Source organism: Trachypithecus francoisi, unplaced genomic scaffold (assembly GCF_009764315.1).
Source record: "Trachypithecus francoisi isolate TF-2019V2 unplaced genomic scaffold, Tfra_2.0 Contig01451, whole genome shotgun sequence".
NCBI lineage: Eukaryota > Metazoa > Chordata > Mammalia > Primates > Cercopithecidae > Trachypithecus > Trachypithecus francoisi.
The window spans coordinates 4,593,750-4,604,240 of NW_022681432.1; the positions used below are offsets into that span (position 1 = coordinate 4,593,750).

Consider the following 10,491-nt stretch of genomic DNA (forward strand, 5'->3'; position numbering starts at 1 on the left):
GGTAGGTTCATCTTCAGTAGGGCTTTATCTAGAAAAGTGGCTATCAAACTTCAGCTTGAATTAGAATCATCTGAAGGACTTATTGAAACACAGATTATTAAATGTCAACATTTCCTTAGGGTTAGGGTTAGGCTTCTGATTTAGTAGGTCTTAATTGAGGCTCAAGAATGGGCATTTGTAACAAGTTCCAGGTGATACTGATGTTCATAGTCCCTGAACATATGTTGAGAAGTACAAGTATTTAAGGAATCCTTTTCCCTAGCTGAGAACATGTTGTTTCATTGAGGTGTACATTGTTTCTGTGAAACAGTGAAGGGCTGCGACCAGACTAAAGACATTTTTATTCTAATTTATTGGCAGTACACTGCAGATAATCTAAATTCAGGTTCCCTAATCAGGTGAAGGCAGATCTATCATTACGATTTTTTTTTTTCAAGTCTAAGTGTTTAATTATTACTCACATATCTCACAGAAAAAAAGAATGTAGCAAATGGGTTAAGGTTGTATCAAAAAATTAAAAATCCTGGATTTTACGGGTCACTCTATTTATACTTGGGTGCAGGGCTGAACCGATATCAGGCACAGTCTCTGCATTTCTCCAATGCCCCTTTGCAGATGTAGACCTGGACACACTTGGCACAGCCCACAAGGCAGCAGGAGGAACAGCTCTTCTTTCTTTTTTTTTTTTTTTTTAATTATACTTTAAGTTCTAGGGTACATGTGCATAACGTGTCGGATTGTTACATATGTATACTTCTGCCATGTTGGTATGCTGCACCCATCAACTCGTCAGCACCCATCAACTCGTCATTTACATCAGGTATAACTCCCAATGCAATCCCTCACCCCTCCCCCTCCCCGTGATAGGGCCCGGTGTGTGATGTTCCCCTTCCCGAGTCCAAGTGATCTCATTGTTCAGTTCCCACCTATGAGTGAGAACATGCAGTGTTTGGTTTTCTCTTCTTGTGATAGTTTGCTGAGAATGATGGTTTCCAGCTGCATCCATGTCCCTACAAAGGACACAAACTCATCCTTTTTTATGGCTGCATAGTATTCCATGGTGTATATGTGCCACATTTTCTTAATCCAGTCTGTCACTGATGGACATTTGGGTTGATTCCAAGTCTTTGCTACTGTGAATAGTGTCGCAATAAACATACTTGTGCATGTGTCTTTATAGCAGCATGATTTATAATCCTTTGCGTATATCCCCAGTAATGGGATGGCTGGGTCATATGGTACTTTTAGTTCTAGATCCTTGAGGAATCGCTATACTGTTTTCCATAATGGTTGAACTAGTTTACAATCCCACCAATAGTGTAAAAGTGTTACTATTTCTCCACATCCTCTCCAGCACCTGTTGTTTCCTGACTTTTGAATGATTGCCATTCTAACTGGTGTGAGATGGTATCCCATTGTGGTTTTGATTTGCATTTCTCTGATGGCCAGTGATGATGAGCATTTTTTCATGTGCAGGAGGTGCATTTGCACTCTTTCCACTTGCAGGAGACGGCGCAGGCACAGGAGACACCAGCGGCTCAGGAGCAGTTGGGGTCCATTGCAACCCGAGGCGAGACGGGAGTTCCCAAGCGAGAAGGGAACGCGACTCCAGCTCTGCATTTTTCCGCTGTGCTTTCCTTCCGCCAATGCTTTCACCTCCACTGAGCGCCACCGCCGCTTAGCCAAGGACTCCTCGCCCTGCGCATGCACAGGCGCAGCCTATGCCCTATTGTTATGAATTTTTAGAGAACACTTTTTATTTGTAATTTAGGCAAAAGGTGAAACAACAACAACAACAACAGAAAACTTTGCTGTATTTTTTATTATATGATAAGTGGAGCTTGCTTTCTTTCTTTCTTCTTTCTTTCTTTCTTTTTATTTTCTTCTTTCTTTCTTTTCTTTTCTTTTTTTTCTTTTCTTTTCTTTTCTTTTCTTTTCTTTTCTTTTCTTTTCTTTTCTTTTCTTTCTGCTTTTTTGATGGAGTCTTGCCCTGTACTCCATGTTGGAGTGCAATGGTGCAATCTTGGATCACTACAACCTCCGCTTCCCGGATTCTAGCAATTCTCCTACCTCAGCCTCCCAAGTAGCTGGGATTACAGGCGTCCGCCACCACTTCCAGCTAATTTTTGTATTTTTAGTAGAGATGGGGTTTCACCATGTTGGTCAGCTAATCCTGAACTCATGACCACAGGTGATCCTCCTGACCTCAGGTAATCTACTTCCTCACCTCCCAAAGTACTGCGGTTACAGGCGTGAGCCATTGCTCCTGGCCCCCAAGTGGAGTGTTTTATAGTCTATTTATTCACTGAGATTGAAGCCCTACTATATGATTCCTGGCATTAGTTAACATTAGGAATTACATTTCCCATTTTGTGTGAACCCAAGGCATTAAAACTCATGTTTCTTTGATTACTGAGACCAGTCAACTTCCTCCATGGCAGCTACAGCTACAATGGCACCATTTGCACTATTTTTGAGTTTCCTTTCCATTTTGGGTTGTAGACTTTTCTTTATTCTTTTATGAACTCTTATTGAGCTCTTAATTTCTCTTATATCTTTCTTAATATATCCTTTTATATTCTCATAATAATTCTCAGTATATATATAGAGAGAATATTGTAATTTTCTGTATATTTAAGGTACTGTAATTTCTAATATTTTAAATTATTATATATATATTATGCCACACACCACAGAGAATATAAGACCAATTTCACATTTCTAAATGTATGATAGAGGAAGATGTTCAGGTTATTTAGTTTGCCACATTGCTGGGAATTGGAATCATATTCTTATAATATTTATTAATCGACATAAAAATTCTTTTTTTTTTTTTTTTTTATTTTTATTTTTATTTTTTTTATTATAATTTAAGTTCTAGGGTACAGTGCATGACGTTTATATCATGTATAACTCCCCAATGCAATCCCTCCCTCCTCCCCCCTCCCCATGATAGGCCCCAGTGTGTGATGTTCCCCTTCCCGAGTCCAAGTGATCTCATTGTTCAGTTCCCACCTATGAGTGAGAACATGCGGTGTTTGGTTTCTCTTCTTGTGATAGTTTGCTAAGAATGATGGTTTCCAGCTGCATCCATGTCCCTACAAAGGACGCAAACTCATCCTTTTTATGGCTGCATAGTATTCCATGGTGTATATGTGCCACATTTCTTAATCCAGTCTGTCACAGATGGACATTTGGTTGATTCCAGTCTTTGCTATTGTGAATAGTGCCGCAATAAACATACGTGTGCATGTGTCTTTGTAGTAGAGTAATTTATAATCCTTTGGGTATATACCCAGTAGTGGATGGCTGGGTCATATGGTACATCTAGTTCTAGATCCTTGAGGAATCGCCATACTGTTTTCCATAATGGTTGAACTAGTTTACAATCCCACCAACAGTGTAAAAGTGTTCCTATTTCTCCACATCCTCTCCAACACCTGTTGTTCCTGACTTCTTAATGATTGCCATTCTAACTGGTGTGAGATGGTATCTCATTGTGGTTTTGATTTGCATTTCTCTGATGGCGAGTGATGATGAGCATTTTTTCATGTGTCTGTTGGCTGTATGGATGTCTTCTTTTGAGAAATGTCTGTTCATATCCTTTGCCCACTTTTTGATGGGGTTGTTTGTTTTTTTTCTGTATATTTGTTTGAGTTCTTTGTAGATTCTGGATATTAGCCCTTTGTCAGATGAGTAGGTTGCAAAAATTTTCTCCCATTCTGTAGGTTGCCTGTTCACTCTGATGGTAGTTTCTTTGCTGTGCAAAAGCTCTTTAGTTTAATTAGATCCCATGTGTCAATTTTGCTTTTGCTGCCGTTGCTTTTGGTGTTTTAGACATGAAGTCCTTGCCCATGCCTATGTCCTGAATGGTACCTACCTAGATTTTCTTCTAGGGTTTTTATGGTATTAGGTCTAACATTTAAGTCTCTAATCCATCTTGAATTAATTTTCGTTATAAGGGGTAAGGAAAGGATCCAGTTTCAGCTTTCTACTTATGGCTAGCCAATTTTCCCAGCACCATTTATTAAATAGGGAATCCTTTCCCCATTTCTTGTTTTTGTCAGGTTTGTCAAAGATCAGATGGCTGTAGATGTGTGGTATTATTTCTGAGGACTCTGTTCTGTTCCATTGGTCTATATCTCTGTTGTGGTACCAGTACCATGCTGTTTTGGTTACTGTAGCCTTGTAGTATAGTTTGAAGTCAGGTAGCGTGACGCCTCCAGCTTTGTCCTTTTGACTTAGGATTGTCTTGGCAATGCGGGCTCTTTTTTGGTTCCATATGAACTTTAAAGCAGTTTTTTCCAATTCTGTGAAGAAACTCATTGGTAGCTTGATGGGGATGGCATTGAATCTATAAATACCTTGGGCAGTATGGCCATTTTCACGATATTGATTCTTCCTATCCATGAGCATGGTATGTTCTTCCATTTGTTTGTGTCCTCTTTGATTTCACTGAGCATGGTTTGTAGTTCTCCTGAAGAGGTCCTTTACATCCCTTGTAAGCTGGATTCCTAGGTATTTGATTCTCTTTGAAGCAATTGTGAATGGAAGTTCATTCTGACTTGGCTCTCTGCTTGTCTGTTACTGGTGTATAAGAATGCTTGTGATTTTTGCACATTAATTTTGTATCCTGAGACTTTGCTGAAGTTGCTTATCAGCTTAAGGAGATTTTGGGCTGAGACAATGGGGTTTTCTAAATATACATCATGTCATCTGCAAACAGGGACAATTTGACTTCTTCTTTTCCTAACTGGATACCCTTGATTTCTTTCTCTTGCCTGATTGCCCTAGCCAGAACTTCCAACACTATGTTGAATAGGAGTGGTGAGAGAGGGCATCCCTGTCTTGTGCCAGTTTTCAAAGGGAATTTTTCCAGTTTTTGCCCATTCAGTATGATATTAGCTGTGGGTTTGTCATAATAGCTCTTATTATTTTGAGGTACGTTCCATCAATACCGAATTTATTGAGCGTTTTTAGCATAAAGGGCTGTTGAATTTTGTCAAAAGCCTTTTCTGCATCTATTGAGATATCATGTGGTTCTTGTCTTTGGTTCTGTTTATATGCTGGATTACGTTTATTGATTTGCGAATGTTGAACCAGCCTTGCATCCCAGGGATGAAGCCCACTTGATCATGGTGGATAAGCTTTTTGATGTGCTGCTGAATCCGGTTTGCCAGTATTTTATTGAGAATTTTTGCATCGATGTTCATCAGGGATATTGGTCTAAAATTCTCTTTTTTGTTGTGTCTCTGCCAGGCTTTGGTATCAGGATGATGTTGGCCTCATAAAAGAGTTGGGGAGGATTCCCTCTTTTCTATTGATTGAAATAGTTTCAGAAGGAATGGTACCAGCTCCTCCTTGTACCTCTGGTAGAATTCAGCTGTGAATCCATCTGGTCCTGGACTTTTTTTGGTGGGTAGGCTATTAATTGTTGCCTCAATTTCAGAGCCTGCTATTGGTCTATTCAGGGATTCAACTCTTCCTGGTTTAGTCTTGGGAGAGTGTAAGTGTCCAGGAAATTATCCATTTCTTCTAGATTTTCTAGTTGATTTGCGTAGAGGCATTTATAGTATTCTCTGATGGTTGTTTGTATTTCTGTGGGGTCGGTGGTGATATCCCCTTTATCATTTTTATTGCGTCTATTTGATTCGCTCTCTTTTCTTCTTTATTAGTCTTGCTAGCGGTCTGTCAATTTTGTTGATCTTTTCAAAAAACCAACTCCTGGATTCATTGATTTTTTGGAGGGTTTTTTGTGTCTCTATCTCCTTCAGTTCTGCTCTGATCTTAGTTATTTTTGCCTTCTGCTAGCTTTTGAATGTGTTTGCTCTTGCCTCTCTAGTTCTTTTAATTGTGATGTTAGAGAGTGTCATTTTAGATCTCTCCTGCTTTCTCTTGTGGGCATTTAGTGCTATAAATTCCCTCTACACACTGCTTTAAATGTGTCCCAGAGATTCTGGTATGTTGTATCTTTGTTCTCATTGGTTTCGAAGAACATCTTTATTTCTGCTTTCATTTCGTTATGTACCCAGTAGTCATTCAGGAGCAGGTTGTTCAGTTTCCATGTAGTTGAGCGGTTTTGATTGAGTTTCTAGTCCTGAGTTCTAGTTTGATTGCACTGTGGTCTGAGAGACAGTTTGTTATAATTTCTGTTCTTGTACATTTGCTGAGGAGTGCTTTACTTCCAATTATGTGGTCAATTTTGGAATAAGTGCGATGTGGTGCTGAGAAGAATGTATATTCTGTTGATTTGGGGGGAGAGTTCTATAGATGTCTATTAGGTCCGCTTGGTGCAGAGATGAGTTCAATTCCTGGATATCCTTGTTAACTTTCTGTCTCGTTGATCTGTCTAATGTTGACAGTGGAGTGTTGAAGTCTCCCATTATTATTGTATGGGAGTCTAAGTCTCTTTGTAGGTCTCTAAGGACTTGCTTTATGAATCTGGGTGCTCCTGTATTGGGTGCATAGATATTTAGGAGAGTTAGCTCTCCTGTTGAATTGATCCCTTTACCATTATGTAATGGCCTTCTTTGTCTCTTTTGATCTTTGATGGTTTAAAGTCTGTTTTATCAGAGACTAGGATTGCAACCCCTGCTTTTTTTTGTTCTCCATTTGCTTGGTAGATCTTCCTCCATCCCTTTATTTTGAGCCTATGTATGTCTCTGCATGTGAGATGGGTCTCCTGAATACAGCAGACTGATGGGTCTTGACTCTTTATCCAGTTTGCCAGTCTGTGTCTTTTAATTGGAGCATTTAGTCCATTGACATTTAAGGTTAATATTGTTATGTGTGAACTTGATCCTGTCATTATGATATTACTGGTTTTTGGCTCGTTAGTTGATGCAGTTTCTTCCTAGCCTCGATGGTCTTTACATTTTGGCATGTTTTTGCAATGGCTGGTACCGGTTGTTCCTTTCCATGTTTAGGGCTTCCTTCAGGGTCTCTTGTAAGGCAGGCCTGGTGGTGACAAAATCTCTAAGCATTTGCTTATCTGTAAAGGATTTTATTTCTCCTTCACTGATGAAGCTTAGTTTGGCTGGATATGAAATTCTGGTTTGAAAATTCTTTTCTTTAAGAACGTTGAATATTGGCCCCCACTCTCTTCTGGCTTGTAGAGTTTCTGCCGAGAGGTCTGCTGTTATTCTGATGGGCTTCCCTTTGTGGGTAACCCGACCTTTCTCTCTGGCTGCCCTTAAGATTTTTTCCTTCATTTCAACTTGGTGAATCTGGCAATTATGTGTCTTGGAGTTGCTCTTCTGGAGGAGTATCTTTGTGGAGTTCTCTGTATTTCCTGAATTTGAATGTTGGCCTGCCCTACTAGGTTGGGGAAGTTCTCCTGGATGATATCCTGAAGAGTGTTTTCCAACTTGGTTCCATTTTCCCCTCACTTTCAGGCACCCCAATCAGACGTAGATTTGGTCTTTTTACATAATCCCATACTTCTTGCAGGCTTTGTTCATTTCTTTTTCTTCTTTTTTTTCTTTTGGTTTCTCTTCTTGCTTCATTTCATTCATTTGATCCTCATCGCTGATACTCTTCTCTTCTTCCAGTTGATCGAGTCGGTTACTGAAGCTTGTGCATTTGTCACGTATTTCTCGTGTCATGGTTTTCATCTCTGTCATTTCGTTTATGATCTTCTCTGCATTAATTAGTCTAGCTGTCAATTCTTCACTTTTTTTCAAGATTTTTAGTTTCTTTGCGCTGGGTACGTAATTCCTCCTTTAGCTCTGAGAGGTTTGATGGACTGAAGCCTTCTTCTCTCATCTCGTCAAAGTCATTCTCTGACCAGCTTTGATCCGTTGCTGGCGATGGGCTGCGCTCCTTTGCAGGAGGAGATGCGCTCTTATTTTTTGAATTTCCAGCTTTTCTGCCTGCTTCTTCCCCATCTTTGTGTTTTATCTGTCTCTGGTCTTTGATGATGGTGACGTACTGATGGGGTTTTGGTATAGGTGGTCCTTCCTGTTGATAGTTTTCCTTCTGACAGTCAGAAGGACTGTCTGTTGGTCTGTTGGAGATTGCTTGAGGTCCACTCCAGACCCTGTTTGCCTGGGTGTCAGCAGCAGAGGTTGCCGAAGATAGAATATTGCTGAACAGCGAGTGTACCTGTCTGATTCTTTCTGGAAGTTTCCTCTCAGGGGTGACTCCACCCTGTGAGGTGTGGGGTGTCAGACTGCCCCTAGTGGGGGATGTCTCCCAGCTAGCTACTCAGGGGTCAGGGACCCACCTGAGCAGGCAGTCTGTCCGTTCTCAGATCTCAACCTCCGCGTTAGGAGATCCACGGCTCTCCCCAATGCTGTCAGACAAGAGTCGTTCGCGTCTGCCACGGCCCCCGCTCTTCCCCTAATGGACTGCAGCTGTGCGCTGTCCGCAGAGGTAGAGTCTACAGAAACAGGCAGGCTTCCTTGAGCTGCTGTGAGCTCCACCCAGTTCGAGCTTCCCAGCGTCTTTGTTTACCTACTTAAGCCTCAGCAATGGCGGGCGCCCCTCCCCCAGCCTCGCTGCTGCCTTGCGGATAGATCTCCGCAGACGGCTGTGTTAGCAGTGAGGGAGGCTCCGTGGGCGTGGGACCCTCCCGGCCAGGTATGGGATATATTCTCCTGGTGTGCCTGTTCCTTAAGCGCAGTATTGGGGTGGGAGTTACCCGATTTTCCAGGTGTTGTGTGTCTCAGTTCCCCTCGCTAGGAAAAGGGATTTCCTTCCCCCTTGCGCTTCCAGGTGAGGCGATGCCTCGCCCTGCTTCAGCTCACGCTGGTCAGCTGCAGCAGCTGACCAGCACCGATTGTCCGGCACTCCCTAGAGAGATGACCCCAGTACCTCAGTTGAAAATGCAGAATCACCGGTCTTCTGTAATCGACATAAAATTCTACATATTTTAGGTATTCGACATGATGTTTTAAAATATGTACATTTTGTGAAATAGCTATATTAAACTAATTAACATATGCATTACCTCACATATTTATCATTTCTGGGGAGGTGAGAAAACTTAAAATCTATTAGCAATTTTTAAGTCTACCATATATCGTTATTAACTACAGTCACGTTGTACAAGAGATGCCTTGAACCTGCTTTGCCTAACTGAAACTTGATATCCTTAACCATAAGCTTGTTATTTAAAGGTAAACAATCTTTCCAAATACAAAACAATGTTTGTAGCAACATTGTACTGGTATCTTAATCCAAGGAAGTGTCAAATTACAGCCCCATAGAGGGCATATAAAGATTAGCATATATTACTGCCAGAATTATACGTAGTAGGACTTTCTCTAATAATTACTGGCATCGAGTATTTTTTTTTTAATGGCATGGATATGATAGCTAACCTAGCAATTGGTAGACATGTTTCAATTTGAAAACCACCACCAATTGATTTGTAATAGCTTCCCTGAGCATTATGTTGACAAGGATTTTGAGGCCAAATCCAGGTGCACTATGAGAAAGACTGCTATTGTTCCAATAACAGCTATCAATATCTAACTTTTTGAGCTTTAAAAATGGTGTTAGTGACTGTGATAAGTGTTCACATAATTATAATATTTAATCCTCACAACAATCCTATGAGGTGAGTACTATTAGTATTTCTGTTTAACACATGAAGAAACTGAAGGTTAGAAAGATAGAGTAATGTGTCCAAAGTCTCAATGCTAGCTACTGTTAGAACAAATATTAGCATCCTACAAAAAAACACGTGCACTCATATGTTCATTACAGTCTTATTCACAATATCAAAGACATGGAATCAACTTAGGTGTCTATCAATGGTGGATTGGATAAAGGAAATTTGGTACATATACACCATGGAATACTATACAACCATATAAAATAATGTAATTATGTCCTTTGCAGCAACATGAATGGAGCTAGAAGCCATAATCCTATGTGAATTAGTACAGAAACAGAAAACCAACATCACATGTTCTCACTTTTAAGTGAGAGCTAAACTGAATGCACATGGACATAAAGATGGGAAAAACAGACACTGGGCACTACTAGAGTGGGAAGGGGAAGGGAGGAAAAGGGTTAAAAATTATTCACTGGTACTATGCTCACTGCCTGACTGATTGGATCATCCATACCCCAAACCTCAGCATTACACAGTATTTCCATGTAAAAAATCTGAACATGTACCCCCTGAATCTAAAATAAAAGTTGAAATGATTTATAAAAATAATTAAGAAGTAAAAAACAGTGGTTAGAACTCCAGTCTATTTGACTGTAGAACCCAAGATCTTAACGGGTATCCCAAAGTTTTTCAAACTTGAGAAATATTACCCTTCAAAAAAAAAATTATCTACTCCCATATTGTTATTGAAATATTTTATATTATTTTAGTTAAATGAATTCAAATATAAACAAGATATAAACTCCTTATTATGTAACTTTTATACAATACTGCAAAAATGCAAAAAAAATTCACAAATTACAAATAAAGCTACCATAGATTAGATAAAATCAGTTCTATTCATTTAATGTGATGGATGATGCTACTTT

The 10,491-nt window shown here is 40.0% G+C and overlaps 1 pseudogene; it reads right to left on the reverse strand.

Annotated features, from left to right (window-relative positions):
* Nucleotides 1-575: 575 nt before the first annotated feature.
* On the reverse strand, nt 576-1,559 carry LOC117096126 (annotated as a pseudogene).
* Between the last annotated feature and the right edge of the window lie 8,932 nt (nt 1,560-10,491).